Source organism: Sminthopsis crassicaudata, chromosome 4, assembly GCF_048593235.1.
Source record: "Sminthopsis crassicaudata isolate SCR6 chromosome 4, ASM4859323v1, whole genome shotgun sequence".
Lineage (NCBI taxonomy): Eukaryota > Metazoa > Chordata > Mammalia > Dasyuromorphia > Dasyuridae > Sminthopsis > Sminthopsis crassicaudata.
In genome coordinates this window covers 109,049,689-109,066,213 of record NC_133620.1, presented here as the reverse complement: position 1 = coordinate 109,066,213, position 16,525 = coordinate 109,049,689, and positions in this window count along the sequence as shown.

Below are 16,525 nucleotides of genomic sequence, written 5' to 3'. Positions count from 1 at the left end.
GCTCCCAAGTCGAGCAGTTTTCAGTTTGTGTGTCTTTCCTGACAAAAATAGCTCCCATAAACTAGAAGAGGGTTTTTCTATCAATGAACAAGTAATCATTGAGCACTACTATCTGTCTAGAGTTGTGATAGATTATGGGAGACAAAAGCTTGATACAATAGTAAACACATGGGATATGAAGTCAAGAGGACCTATATTTGCTACTGAGGACTCTGTTATCTTGGGCAATTCACTTAATTTCCAAGGCACAGGTATTAGGCCTTTATCTAAAGATGAGGATTTGATGTGCTGAGACCATTTATAAAGTCTCATAGAGATTTAACTGAATGGATTCTGAGGTCCCTTCTAAATACGTGATACTATGTTCTTCTTCTTTGAAGTACAATGTTCAACACATAATTAGAAAATAATAATAGTAGTGTTGGAGGCAGTACTCAATATCTGCAACATTTTAGTTCAGGTTCAATGCTAAGAAGAAATGAAATCTTCATTAAGTCATCGAACAATTAAAAAAGGAAGTTTACTTTGCCTTCACAGCAAGAAAATACAATAAAATTATGATGGCCTTTAGCTTCTCTGGACACAGGACCTCCACTTTTCCATCTGGAAAACTTCTGGTTAGTAAGGTATGGCCACTCCTATCAGGTCCGAGAACTACAGAATCCACAATGGCTAGCCACAAACGGCTCTTTATGCTCCTAGATGACCAAGAAACTGCATCAGGGAAACCAGGACCAATCAGGTCCCAGAGGTAACTTTGTCCTGGACCTCTCTATACTGACTGGGAGAGGTTAGGAATTAGGGAAGCTAAGGCCAATCAGGTAATAACAGCTAACATTTATATAGTATTTACCAGATTCTAGGCATTGTGCTAACTACTGTATAATAATTATCTTATTTGATTCCCCACAACAACCCTAAACAGTAGATTCCCATTTTTAAAGAAGAGAAAACGGAGGCAAGTAGATGTTACATGACTTGCCTGGAGTCACACAGCTATTACATGTCTAAGGCCAGATTTAAACTCAGATCTCCATAACTCCAAGCCTAGCACTCTATCCACTATAGCACTGATTGATGATCGGATCTTAGGAGACAGTTTTGTCTTCTTCTAGAAAAAGCATCCCCATGTTGTGATTGGGAAGAAAGAAGTTGTAGCTGGTCCTGTCACAAGTATAATGATTATATAGTAATGTAAGCCATAGCCCAAAAGTGCTTTAGTTATATTATCTCACATGATCCTGACAATTACCCTGTGAAGTGTATTACATAGGGTACAACATACACACACAAACATATATCACATTAACCCTATTTTACAAACTGAAACCTAGAAAATACATGTCACACAACAAGTAAATCTCAAAATCATAGAATGCTAAATTAAGAGATTATTGGAGCTGAAAGAGACCTTAAAAGTCATCTCATTCAGCAAATTTCATTTTACAGATGGAGTAAAATGATTAGCCCAGTCACTCCACAAGTTCCTTTCAGAACTAGGACTAGAACCCAACTATCTGGACAAACGCCACATGGCAATAAGACCTCATTACAAAGCAAGAAGCCTCAATCTATTCTAATGATATTTTTATTTTTCCTTCAATTCTTTACACAGTTAGGTTAATGTTGTCGCTTGATGATCTGGTAAGTATTTGGGGGGAAAAAAACAAGTATATGCACAAAATCTGAGATATATAGAGGGTGGGATGAATTCAATCCAATTCACTTTAACAAACTGAGAGGGGGAGAATTGAACTACATAATTTGTTGAATTACAAGACATTGAGCTAAGTACTAACTAGATATTAGGTAAGTAGGTACTGTTTTTGAAATTAGAGAATTGACAGACCTCCATCTTGGGGTCCACAAGTTTTCACCCCCTATCTAATAAGAAAAAGGATCTATGAGAAAAATATCAAAAAAAAGAGAGAAGCAAAAAGAGGATAACCACAGAATATCAACTTTGGTCAAACTACTTCCTCTTCTTGTTATGTCAAGTTAAAATAACACCATAAAGCATATGTATCAGCAGAACACCTTTTCATCTAAAAATGGTACAGAAGGTCCAAACAAAGCACAAAATGTCTCCAAAGAAGATTTCTACAAATAAAAACCTATTTGTCTATTGAGGATGCTCTGATTTGATTTTAGTTTTATTTTGTTTCCTTGTTGTCCTCTCTATCATCCAAGTGTCTCTCATATTGCATATTCTAATCCTTTAATGGAACAAATCACAGAATCAGAATTTTTAGATGGGAAATGGCAAAAATGGATATGGTTTCATCAATGGAAATGACCTAAGAAAGGTGCCTTTACACCAGCTTTGCCACTTTATTCTTAAGACCAATGGGCTTTGATTTGTAGTTGAAACCTCCTCAACATGCTGTTTTCCCTCAGTGGATTATGAATTCTTTGAGACAGGTCCTATTTTGCTTTTTCCACCTGTTTCTTTAATGCTTACTACACAGTACTGTCACAGTACTATGACACATGAGAGCTTTATAGATATTTTTTCATTTATTCATTCAACACTATCAGTCTCAAAAGGAAAAACATTTAACATCTATCAAATGAATGAATATTAGTTGAATGAATAAATGAATTTGAAAAATTTGAAAGAAAAAGAAAACTGCTCTATCTACCTACTATGAGTTGTTATGAACTATAAAATGTCATGAATATCTACATTCAAAATGTAGATTTTACCTTTTAGGAAAAAAAGCCCTTCCTTTTGTGATTTTTTTCTCTGTTTAAGGCTCAAACATCTACAAATGTCTTGGCAACAGGTGTTAATGTGGTATTTAACTACTGTGCACAGATAATTCATCAAAGTAAAACTGATGACAAAATGAAGGATTTATATCCCTTTCTGGAGTATTTTTAGCCCTGAGGGTCTCATAGCACAAGACAAAGGCACAGTCTCCTTTAGCAATCCATCAGTCTCATGAAATTTATGATGTTACAAGGTAGGGATAAGAGTGAGTGGGAGCTTTCACAAGCTGCTTCCAAAGCACCTGCACTATAAATTGTGCCTTCCTATTTGGGGTATGGTGACCGGCTCTCCAAATGGGTCTCATTAACTCCACAGGAATAGTTGCAAAGCAATCAAGGGCAAATTTCAACAAATGAACTCTCCAACTATCTTTTGATGTAATGGTTTCCTAAGTGAGAAAGTTATCCAGAGGACTAGCTCTTCTGTATATGCCATCTATCACGTCAGGTCTTTTATGAATTCATCTTAGAGCATTACTTTCTATATATTAGGTACATACTTAGATATTTCCATGTTGTTTCTCAGTCAGAATGGAAAGAGACCATCTCATTTTTGTATCACCAGTTCTAGCAGTATATAGTATATTTTAGGTGCTTAATAAATATTCTTTGAATAATTATTGAATTAATTGCCACTGGCTTGCTAAATTTGATAGGTATATTGGATAGGCATTAACTCTGTTGATCTACTAGGGGAAGATGAAATGTCATGAAGGTTTTAGCATCATAAATCAAGAACTGGAAAGAATATCAGAGGCCATCTATTCTGTCCCCTTCATTTTTCTGAAGGATGAGGAGAGAGAGGCTCTGGGGAAGTTAGGTAACTTGTCAATGGTCATATAGGCAGTCAGATTTGAACCCAAGTTCTACGACTTTGGAATCCATTTACATTTCTCTTTTTTTCAGTTGAAAACATCGAGTGAAGACTTCCAAAACAGCTCATTCTACTTTTTTATGTTTTTTTTAATTATAGCTTTTTATTGACAAAACATATGCATGGGTAATTTTTACAACATTGTCCCTTGCACTCACTTCTCTTCCGACTTTTCCCTTCTCTCCCTCCATCCCCTCCCCTAGATGGCAGGCAGTCTTATACATGTTAAATATGTTATACTATATCCTAGACACAATATATGTGTGCAGAACTGAACAGTTCTCTTGTTGCACAAGAAAAATTGGATTCAGAAGGTAAAAATAACCTGGGAAGAAAAACAAAAATGCAAACAGTTTACAGTCATTTCCCAGTGTTCCTTCTCTGGGTGTAGCTGATTCTGTCCATCATTGATAAATAGGAACTGAATTAGATCTTCTCTATGTTGAAGATATCCACTTTCATTAGAATACATCCTCATACAATACTGTTGTTGAAGTGTACAATGATCTCCTAGTTCTGCTCGTTTCACTTAGCATCAGTTCATGTAAGTCTCTCCAGGCCTCTCTGTATTCCTCCTGCTGGTGATTTCTTACAGAACAATAATATTCCATAACCTTCATATACCATAATTTACCCAACCATTCTCCAATTGATGGACATCCATTCAACTTCCAGTTTCTAGCCACTACAAAAAGGGCTGCCACAAACATTTTGGCACATACAGGTCCCTTTCTCTTCCATAATATCCATTTACTTTTCATTATACTACACTGCCTAAGTACCAGCAGTATAGCTTATTTTGCACTTTAAATTTTTCCCCAAATGTCTCTCTCTCCTTGTGATAAAAAAATAATGCCAGGAAAGGAAATGGCTATGAAATGGAGTGAGGATAGACAGAACCTAAAGCAGTGCTTCTTAACTGGAGTTGGGTTTATTGGTTTGTTTGATTGGCTTTGGGGTTTTTTTATTTTTTAATATTTAATCTTCAGTATTGATTAAAATGTAATAATAACTGTATTTCCATATAATTATTTTATTTTATAATTCTATGTATTTTAAAAGATTGTTCTGAGAAGGAATCCAGAGACTTCACCAGATTTTCAAGTCTCCATTCCACAAAAAAAAGAACCTTTGCCTAAAAGTGATGAACCTATAATCTCATTGGTTCTGTGACCTAATCTGCTGAGCTATCTAGTCACCAGAATAAATTATATCAAAGAGAATGGTTTACTGACCTGCACAATCTGATCCATATAGTGCTCAAGCAATGAGATCCTTTCAAAAATGGCTTTTCTAGGCCAAATTCCAGACAGTTCTGACCATCTCTGCACCAAGAACTTATGAGAGTTACTTTTTCTTTACTATAACATATACCCTCTCTCAGCATTTTAAAAAATAGGCAACCAGTCACAGTTGCCATTTAGCTTGATTATACTAAACAATTTTGTAGTTGATAGAAAATGAAAGCAAAAATAAAAGTATTTAAAAGAAGATCTAGTCAAAACTTAAAAGTTATAACTTTTTGGGTCTGTTATAATCTGAACAAGATAATAAAAAGATAGTGTGGACATAGTTTACTATGTATTAAGGCTACTTTTTTGCTTTGATTTTATTAAAGCTTAAAACTGCACTAATATTTTCAGAATACCCTGTCTATCATCATTTAACATGGAATAATTCCATTGGTTGCCATGTTTTGCTTTACCTTTCTTTATATCATCAGTGCTAAGCACAGTGCATGGAACATAGTGTGCTTTTAATAAATGCTAGTTGACTTCACTTGAATAGTAGCAATACATTGTAGAAATGTTCTCAAAACTTGGGAATGATCTATTATTCAACCTAAACCACGTGGATGGAATTTTTTTCCAACATTGGATTTTTCCACATATCTTTTTTCTTTTCTTTCTTTTTTTTTTTTTTTTAACATTGCAAACTCTAGATAGGTACCAAAATAGCTAGTCGTTGCAACATCTGGGAGGCCAACAGACACAGGAAAAATACAACAGAAGAGGCAGATCCATAAAAACAGGAAACATGGAGAGAAGAGTGAAAAGATGTCAAAACAAAGGAGGTCCTGGGAGAGTGAGGGGACTCGGGTGGAGAGGCCAGGAGAAAAAGATGAGTTCATCCTCCGGCAGAAGTTCCTCGGGAGTCTTCAGAGAATTGCAGGGTGACGTCGCCATATCCCCCACAAAAAACTGACAGCCCTTTTCACCTTGCTCTTATAACATAAAAAGTCATCCTCTTAAACAAGAAGAGAGTACCGTTGTTCAGGATACCAAGCTTTATGATGCTGATGTACTAATGAAGCCCAAAGACTCTATACAACATGTGGATTTTAGATAGATCTAATGCCAGCATACTCAGTATCCTTCCCTAAGATTTCTGCCAATTAAACAAGCTACAAACAATCCCCTGCACCCACTTCAGGCTATTCTCTTCTCAGTGGTCAAATTGAAGGTCTTATTGTTACCCTGTCCCTTGACATTTAATAAATTTCAATGGTTCCCTATCACCCCCAAGAAAAAATCTTATGTCTGGCTTTTAAAGTCCTTCAAAACTTGACCCCTTCCTACCTTTCCAATCTTCTTATACCTTATCCCCTTCCAGTAATTTCCATCTCCTTGTGGCCCCTCATACATGACATTCCATCTCCCAACTTAGCATTTTTACTGGCTCCCCCCATGCCTGCCTCTCTCTCCCTCCTTATTTCTATCCCCTGGCTTCCTTCAAATACCAGTTAAAAGTCCTACTTTCTGCAAGAAGCCTTTTCCAATAGCATTCCAAATTCTTAGTGCATTCCCTCAGATTCAATTCTCAATTGTCTCTTCCATATTTTCTTTGTAGAGTTGTTAGCATGTTCTCTCCCTCCTTTGACTGTGAGCTCCTTGAAAGCAGAGGCTGGCTGTTTTTCCATCATTGTTTTTCTTTTAGTCTTTCTTCAGATCCTCCATGCTTAGCATAGTGCCTAGCACATAGTTAAGCACTGGGATAAATGCTTATTGTCTGACCTGACTCTACCAAGACTCCGATACTCCATTATTCTCTAGCTCATATACTCTGATTTAGTTATAAAAACCCACTTAGCAAATTCCACATCTAGCTCAATCTAACCTTTATTTGATCATCCTCCCAGAATGTTTTACCTGGACCAGTAAAAACTCATCTTTTTTCCCCTTTCAATGTCTTTCTCAAGACTCACTTCCTCTATGAACTTTACATGACTCCCCACTCTTATTGCGGTACTCTTTTCACAGATGCATAATTTGTACTTGTATACACATTTCTTTAAACATATCTAAGGTCTTTTTTTAACATATATGTCTCTTTGAATCTCCCTTACTATATGTTAAGTTTCTTGAGGGAGTGGGAATTACATCCTGATTTTTCTTTTGTATCTTTTCATAGTATCATGATCAGCATAACCAGGCACTTAATCAATATTTTCAATTAATTTCACTGAAAGAAGGGAGGGAGGGAGGGAGGAAGGGAGAGAGAAAGGAAGGAAGGAAGGAAGGAAGGAAGGAAGGAAGGAAGGAAGGAAGGAAGGAAGGAAGGAAGGAAGGAAGGAAGGAAGGAAGGAAGGAAGGAAGGAAGGAAGGAAGGAAGGAAGGAAGGAAGGAAGAAAGGAAGAAAGGAAGGAAGGAGAAGGGAAGATGGAAAAAGGAGGAGAGAAAAAGTGAGAGAGAGAGAGAGAGAAAAAAAAAGAAAGGGGGTTGAGGCAAGGAAAGGAAAAGAAAGAAGAGAAGGGAGGAAAGGAAGAAAAAAAGAAGAAAAGACCTTTTTGCTCATTGGGGAATAGTCAAATAGTCTTTAGTTCAAAGATTCATAATCTTTTCAGAATATTCTATTCAGAATATTTTCAACTACATAAGATAAAATATCTAGGATTAAAAAGGAAAAAACTCCATGTAAATATAGTTATCAAAATATGTTTAATTGGTCACAGATCACAAGTTAAGAACCTCTTCTTTTGCTTCCTGGCTGTGTGACCCTGGGCAAGTCACTTAACCCCTATCGCCTCAGCAAAAAACAAACAAAGAAAAAAAAAAAAAACCTCTTCTTTGGATAAAGACAAAATAGTAATGCTGGTATAGATCAGAATTAGTGGGTAATGAATAATAATAATAACCTCCGGGAAATAGATATCATTAAAATATAAAGTCTAGATTCAAGGAGTCCATAAGTAATCCCATGGTTAAAAGTTGGAAATCCACAAAAGTAGAGAAAATAAAGTAAGGGAAAAAAAGTCTTCAAATTAAGAACAACAAAGCCAGGGTGAGTCTACACAAATCAAAATTAAGAAGTTGCCACAGAGCGTTAGCTACTGGTGATTTGTTTCATGATAAGAACAAGGCTGAGGCAGCATCCTTTTGAAGCAATACTATGCTGGCTGCAATCCTTCTCCACCCAGCAAAAGGCCATGTAGCAGTGAACTCCAACACCATACAGCCTTCCCTTGAGGCAAAGAACTCAAGGGAAATAAGAGATAGTTGGAGGAAGACTTCCTCCACTGGGGCACAAGTTGTACATGGATTTCCATGTTCTTTCTTGGGACGCAGCCCTATCAGTTTATTAGCTGTAGGTTATGTCATTTTCAGGATCTTTCAGGTTATATCTTTCTAGAAAACCAAAGGATAGAACTTATAACATTTGATGGATGGGAAGTTCAAACTCAAGGGTCAGATATTGATGAGTTATGAGGATCCTATAGACATAAGAACAAGTGGGGTACGAGGCTTTATTAGGTTTTTTGCCAACAAAGCCAGCTGGGCTGATTTTCTAATGGTCCTATCCCTTGGAGGACCAACCAGGCAAGTAATCTCCAACCTGTCTTTGGGTTTGCGTGATTTGGGCGCCATCCCTGTTTATTCTCTGAGCCCATGAAGTCGAGGTAGCCTGTGCTCCCTGGTCTCCAATTGTGCTACTGGCAAGAATAGCACAGAGAGTTCTAGAGGTTCCAAAGTAACTGAAAGAGCAACCATAATTTGGATTCAAATTGCTGGATAAGTAGGAGTAGATCTATGGGTACTTTCCTCAAAACCAATTTGTCTCAATGACCAAGTAAAATCTTGAGGAAATCCTGACTCAGGTTCCTAAAGGAATTGATCTCCTTTAAAAAAAAAAAATCTGGCTTCTGACTAAAGTGGTAACTCCAAAATGGAGCTATTTCATCTTCAAGGGTGTTTCTAAAATATCCTGAAGTAAATCTTCAATATCATCAACAGTAGCTGTTCCTTATGATTGGGGTATTATGCAGCAGACAGCTTGTCTCATCAGACATTAAATCACAAAGATATCACTTTTATACCTAGGGTATAAAAGGTACTGGAGACAGAGATAAAAAATAGTTTCATTAAATTAAAATTAAATTAAAAAACCCAAGGAGGACCTCTGCCCATTTGGTTAACTCAATAAATACTTCTAAGTATTTCCTCCCCTCTTTCTTTCCTCCCTTTCTTCCTCCCTCCCTCTTTTCTTTCCTCCCTTCCTTTATTCTTTCCTCCCTTGCTTCCATCTTTTCTTCCTTCTTTCTTCTTTCTTTCCTTTTCTCTTTTCTTCCTTCTTTCTTCTTTCTTTCCTTTTCTCTCTTCCTTTTCTCTTTTCTTCCTTCTTTCTTTCCCAACCAAATATACTAATGGATAAGATATGACTAGGTAGCTAGATAGTACAGTAGACAGAATTTTAAGGCTGGAATCAGCAAGACCTGAATTCAAATCCAGACTCAGATATTGTTAGCTTATGACCTTAGATAAGTCACTTTACCCTTTCTTTATCTGTAAAGAGTTGGAGAAGGAAATGACAAACCGCTCCTGTATCTGACCCCAAATGGAGTCACAATGAGTTGGACATAACTGAATAATAACAACAACAAAGGATATGATCTTCCCACAATTCAGAATACTTAAATAACTATGACAAAGAATATAAGATCATAATTGCCAAATTGTTTTAGCTGAAAGTTATGAGTTATTTCAGATATGGATTTTTTTTACTTTTTTCAGATATGGATGATATGAATTTTTTTTGCTTATTTAAGTATCCACATAAATATTTACAGCTTTTTTTAATCTAAAGAACTCAAGAAAGTTGAATAACCATATCTCATTTTCTTATGGTTATAAAAGTTTCCTAAAGAAATTTTAGACTAGTATACAAAAGCCTAAAATGAAATTCTGAAGATATTCTATCTATATGTATGTTTTTATTATGTATGTACATACAAATCAAAAATGAAATTGCCTCTGTCCTCAAGAAGTTGTTTCTTGAACTCATGCTTTCTGACACCAAGTCATCCAAACAGAATGCCCTATTTCAGAAATCCAAGAGAGTAAGTAACTAAGAAGATGCTCTAAGATCAGAAATCAGGGAAAGTGATAACAGACCCAGGAAGTCATAGGAGAGATCAGGATCGAAGAGACAGAAAGAGACAAATCTGGTCCAGATTCACTGAGTGCAAGGCCATCTATCATAGATGAGAAAAACTGCCATTGCTAATTTCATTTCACATAATCCATCAGCCCAAGACTGTCCCCATTCCCTTCCTCTTCAACCAGACACACCAAAGTTGTGGGTTCGGAAACAAGGTTAAAAAATTGCAGACTGATGAATGACAAGCCCACAGAAATCCTGATTATAAAAAGTCTAATTTAAAGTGTTTGTTATTGAAAAGGAATACTGCCAAATGAAGACCACCCTGCAACTAAAGAATTAAAGCCCTACTGTGAGAGGATAAGACATCTTATGGATCTTGCCAGTGTCCTCACTGTTGGGTGCTGATTTTTTTTTACTAGATACAAGAGGGCATTCTCTTTCACATTTCATACCTACCTTCAGTGATTTGATGGGTCATTATCTCAGTTAAACTGAGACCTATTAAAGACCTTAGCTTAAAAAGGTCAAGGTCTCCCATTTCATCCAGCCATCTCCAGTGGTCCTGAGCTATATTTGGCCACTGGACCCAGATGGCTCTGTAGAAGAAAGTGAGATGGGGGACTTTGCACAGCCTTGCCTGACTTAAATCTAATACACTTGCATGTCATGACATCGCCTCCCTGGTCATAGTGCTCTTCCAAAAAAAAAAAAAAAAAACAAAAACAAAAACCTACCTATATAATGCAAGTCTGAGGAGAATGACAATGTTCTCATTGAGCAGTCCCTAGCAGACTCCAAGTGGTGTTGCCTTCTAAGAGGAGGCAAAAGAGTTATTTAAATGCTTAATGTTTCTGTATCTGTTCTAAGAACCTCGTGAGTTCTTTGTATCTTATGTATTTTATAGGAGAGGAAATAAAGGCTGTCTCATACCTGGGCCTTCATTATATACTTCTATGGACTGCACTTTGGAAAGAGATATCATATAAGCTTGTAAAGGGATCATTTTATTACCTGTGACTACAGACAATTTATTTATTGTCTCTGCTTCCGTTTAAGCTGTTAAATGGGGATAATGCTTGAATTATGTATTTCATGAAGTCATTGTGTAAAAACCACTTTATTTAATGGTTATCAGTAGATGATTGCTAAGCTTTTGCAGTCAAAATAGATTCATTCATTTCTTGGCTAACTCTCTTAGTGAGGAGCCCCTTCCCATCCTATTTACCTACACACACACTGCTCTGTCTAGAACCTTAGTTTCCTTCAAGCTTGCTACATGGCATATTTCCCCATCTTCACCCAGTGGTACATGGTAAATGTTTAACATCCGGCTCTCTAGGAGGGAAAAATTGTACATCGTGAGACATAAAATTACAACTAATCTGCATTATTTACATTTTCCATCACTTTCTTAAGTCTAGACAATGACTAGGACAATAAAACAAGCCCTGACTTTTAGTATTTGCAGATTTTGCATGTATAAATGCTAACACTGAAAATTTAATAATAGTCTCTTAAGAGCATGTTCAACTGACTCCAACACATCTGTCTCCACCTTAAGTTGTTAGCATTTTCTCTCTCTTGAAATTACTGCAGACAGTCAGTCAATGGACAGCTAAGTGGTATAATGAATAGACCCTTGGACTGGGAATCCTGAGTTTGAATCCTGCTTTTGGCAAGAACAAGCTGTGTGACCCTCAGACCTTCAATTTTTGGGAATAATAATGGGAATGTAAATGGGAATGATAATAACATCCACTTCACAGATTTGTAATGAGGATCAAATGAGATGATATAAATAAAGCACTTTGCAAATGTTAAAACACTACATAAACACCAGCTATTAGAATTATTGTTTATTATGTTCCAGGACACTTCTTGGTATTGACTTATCAATGTACATGTTACAGTCCCTTCCCCCAGTGGACTTTAAACTCTTTGAATTTAGGAATTATTTCAATTTTGCCTTTGGATCTTCAATGCCTAATATATAATAAGCATTTAATGTTTGTTGAATTGAATAAAATTTCCTTAAGCAAAAGAGACAAAGGGTTTGAATTGATCAGTAAAGGAAAGGGAAAGGAAACAAGAATTTATTAAGCACCTGCTATGTGTAAGACACCCTGCTGGTTGTCTTACAAATATCATCACAATAACCCTATGAGATGCCCTCATCTCTTTTTAAAATTGAGGAAACTGAGGCAAAGGCATTGAATGACTTCCTCAGAGTCACAAGGTGTCTGAAGCTAGATTTAAATATCAAGGCACTTTGCTAGGGAAACTGAGAGCACATGATTTGCCTTCATCTACATAGATAGTCTCTAGACACAGTCCTCTTCCCCTAGAACACAATGCCTCCACATATAGAAAAAGAACAAACAAATGTTCATACTGTCAATCTCAAGAGCTTCTTGCACAAGAAGAATATTGTCAATCTTAATTACTGTCATCATTTATTAAATTAATAGACACTTATTCATTGGGTCACAGAATTAGAATCAGAAAAGATCTTGGAGTTTCTCTAATTCATCAAAACCCTTCATTTTGTGGACAAAGAAATGGAGATTAAGATTCTAAATGACAGATCCAAGATTAAACTCAATTCCTCAAATTCCAAATCCGATTTTAGAGCCAAAAACAATCTTAAAAGTACCTGGTACAACTTTCTCATCTTAAACATCAGGAAGCAGAGACCCAAAGAGTGACCTGCCCAAGATGACTTGCTCATTAGGCATCTAGCAGAGGCTAGATATTAATCTAATCACTGAAGATACAGTGCCTATAAGAAAACAGTATTACACTCAATATTCCATTTTATTAAGGGACAGGCCAGGACTGAAGGGGGAGAGATGTAGACAGTTTTTAAAACACAAGCAATTTATATAAAAAGCAATTTAAAGTAGAAATTCTAGTAACTGAGAAATGAATAAAGAGATAGAGAAGTAAATAAGAATAGAGATGGCGCAAGAGGAAAGAGAGAAGGTGGGAAAGGAGAAGGAGGAAGAAAAAGAGAGAGAGAGAGAGAAAGAGAGAGAGAGAGAGAGAGAGAGAGAGAGAGAGAGAGAGATGAACGAGAGAAGACGGAGAGAGAAGAGAAGGAAAAAGAGGAGAGAGACAGAGAGAGGACAGAGAGATTTCTAGGTCCTGGAACAAGTTCGGAGAAGAGGATTGAGAAAGGGAAAAGAATCTTAGGGAACCTCATGTTCAGAATGACACAGGAATAGGTAAGGCTGCTATCTTGTCTTCTATCTTTACACTAGAACCAACCCCTTCAATCCATTTTGCAGTTTATAGAATCACAGAATCTTGAGTATTTGAGGGGACCCTCCAGTGGTCACTTGGATCTAACCCATATACAAAGGAAATCTCTATCAAGTACAAATAGTAAGACCAACAGTACTTTGCACAAAGTAGGTACTTAATAAATGTCCAATTGGATAGGGCTAAGGAAGCCAAGATGGACACTGAATCCATTGTGAAAGACTTCGCATTGAATATGGATGCCCTACAAAGGGACACTTCAGCTTGGCCAGCAGAATGCCGGAGAGATCTTCCACATAAAATAATAACCCCTCCTTGAACCCCTCTCACTCCATGTCTCTTTGAGGACATGCCAAAATTTCTCTTGCTGGAGAGATCACCTCCATCCCCTAGACATCTCTAGTGAAAAGCAAGAAGAGGTAATCTTTAAGTACAATACACCCAGTTGGGACCTATAGGTCGATTAGGGAGACCCCCAATAACAGAAGGATGACAGACAATCATCTGCTGAGAAATGGGAAAATTTTCTTTCTTAAAGAAAAAGAAAGAAACAAAGAACAAAAACAAAGAAAAAGATCTAAAGGATGGGGAAAGAAAGGTAACCATGGAGCTTTTTTCTGAGAGGTCTGAGTACCCTATCTTCGCCAGCCGAGAATGGGAAAGTTCAGCTTTGTTCCCGATGAAGGGATATGGGGCCTATTTGGACAAAAAAAAAAAAAAAAAAAAAACAACCTCATCAGCTGAATAATCAGATGCCTCTGGACTGGCTACAGAAGGCTCTATCTAGCTGCAGCTCATTCTCCTCACTTGCTTCCTGCAGAGATGAGAGGCTCTTCCAAGACGGCTGCCATTCTCCTAAAGTGGAGTTCTTGGCAAGGAGCTGGGGCACTCATGATAAGGTCTCTGAATAGGATTAGGTGATCTGGGGGCTACTCCTGCCTTCTTCCTGCCAGCTCCACATAGAATCTAGATGACTGGAGTGGGGCGAATTGTTCAGTAATTACCCCAGCCTTCCCTCCTCCCAGTGCTATTCCACCACCATTCCACCCTCCCCCAAATGCTAGCAACTGTTAGCCCTAGGAACTGGGAATGAGATCAAGGTGATCTTGGGGACTGCCACATTGAGTTGCTGAGAGGAAAGGGTCCACATAGCACATAGGAAAAAAGAAAGGAAAAGAAACTCGAAGATGCATTTATTTTGGAGCTTTAAGATCAAAGCAAATGCTGATAGACAGATGTGAATAAATAAATGAATATGCAAAGAAATAAGCAGAAGATAGATAAATGAATGAATGATTAAATAGATGATAGATGGATAGAAACAGATAAAAATAAATAAACAAACAGTAGAAGACAGATAAATGAATAGGTAACAGGTGAATGAATGAATAGATTGATTGTAGATGCTAAACATAGATGAATGAAAAAGCAAATAAATGATAGGTAAATAGAATTCAAGTACTAAGGGAGAGATTTTAAAGTTTTTAAAGGTCCAAATGAGCTATTAAGAAAGGTATTTTTCATTTCTTTCTTGAGAGAAGAGATTGTTTCATTATCTTTGGATCTCCAGGGCCTAGCAGAGAGCTTGGCATATAATAGGTTCTTGGATGATTAACTAATTGATGGACTAGCGGGAACCATTGTTGATGCTATACTCCTGCAACAACAATAATGCACAATACATAATAATAATTTTGTTTTCACTGTAACTGTGGTCTCATGGTACAGAAAGCTCCTGGTTGGAAAGTATTTCCAAAGCAGATCGTCGCCTTCTCTTCATTTCATCTTCTTTCATTCATTTGGGGAGGTATCTAAGTCACTGAGAAGTTCAGTGATAGAGTTAATGGTTAGAAGCTCCATTTTCTATCAGAATCTCCCCTAGGCTGGTTTTCTATCCCCTATACCAGCTTTCTTTCTGTCACTTTAGTGAATTCACAGATATTTATAATAGGGTGAAGTTGCCTGTGACACAACCTCACCAAGGGATCTCTGATGTGTCTTGGTACATTCCCCACCACTTCACATCATAAGCTCTCTTTTCATGAATTGCAGAATGTCACGTTCAGAAAGGATTTTAGAGTCCAGTCACTCCCATTTTATAGATGAAGAAATGGAGGATCAGAGAGAGAATCTTACTAATCCAAGGTTACCATGTGGCAGAATTAAGCAATGGAACCTACAATAATCTGATATGTAGCCTTGGATTATTTCCACACATCACAGTGCTTCTCATTTTTCTTATCTTTCTTCTGTTCTCCTTCCCTCTCATCTTTTTCTTTCCTTTCTTCTCTCCTTTTTTCTTGACTATGCTTCAGATCTGTCAGTTGTCACTGAAGATACTGCTTTACCTATCCAATAGTAAAAACCATTTAGATTTGAAGGATTTGTCGATGCTCCTCCCCTCTCCTCGATTAATGCTAAGTTTTCATACCATGGGTACAATTTACACAAAATTTACACAGAAGAGAGAAGATCATTACCAAGTTTACAAACCAAATCCAAACTCTATTTATAAAATTGTATGGTGAAAAATCTCTCTATGAAAAAGAAAGCATGAGATTTTTCTAATCATCATCTGATATAATATTCTAAAATAGAAGGAGAATCAAGGTAATTATCTGGAATTCATAATAATGACATTGGACCTCATATTAATCATTAGTGAATAGGAATATTTTTTCAAGGCTAGTGTATGTGAAAATAGCAGAGGCAAATGAAGAGTTGATCACAATAGGACACCAAAACCTAATAACATAATAATGGTTATTAAAAAGGAAAAAACCTTACTCTTTTTAGCAAGAAGAACATTTTTCTGGTATAGGGGAAGAATCCAAGAAATTTCCTTCAGATACAGTGAACTCACTCTATCAGCTATAACTTATAATCTTCAGAAAGTCACCTGGATCAGTATACACAAAAATAGCTTAAATCCTGATATTCCTGACTCTCACACTAACTCTGAGATCTCCTGATATAGAAAACTCCTGTTAGGAAAATTCTTCCAAAGCAGATCATCATCTTCCCTCCAATTTATCTTCTCTGTGATTCATTAAACCATGGTGCCTCCAACAATAACTTTGCATATAAAAATCCCAATTATGACGTGACTATTCAGCATCTTACCTAAATAGTTACATGCCATCTGGAAAGTCTTTTCTGAGCTTTTACTTTTGTGAAAGCTTTAGTTTAGAACATCCATTCACTGATCTTTCCCAAGTAGAGGCCCTGGAAAATCAGAGC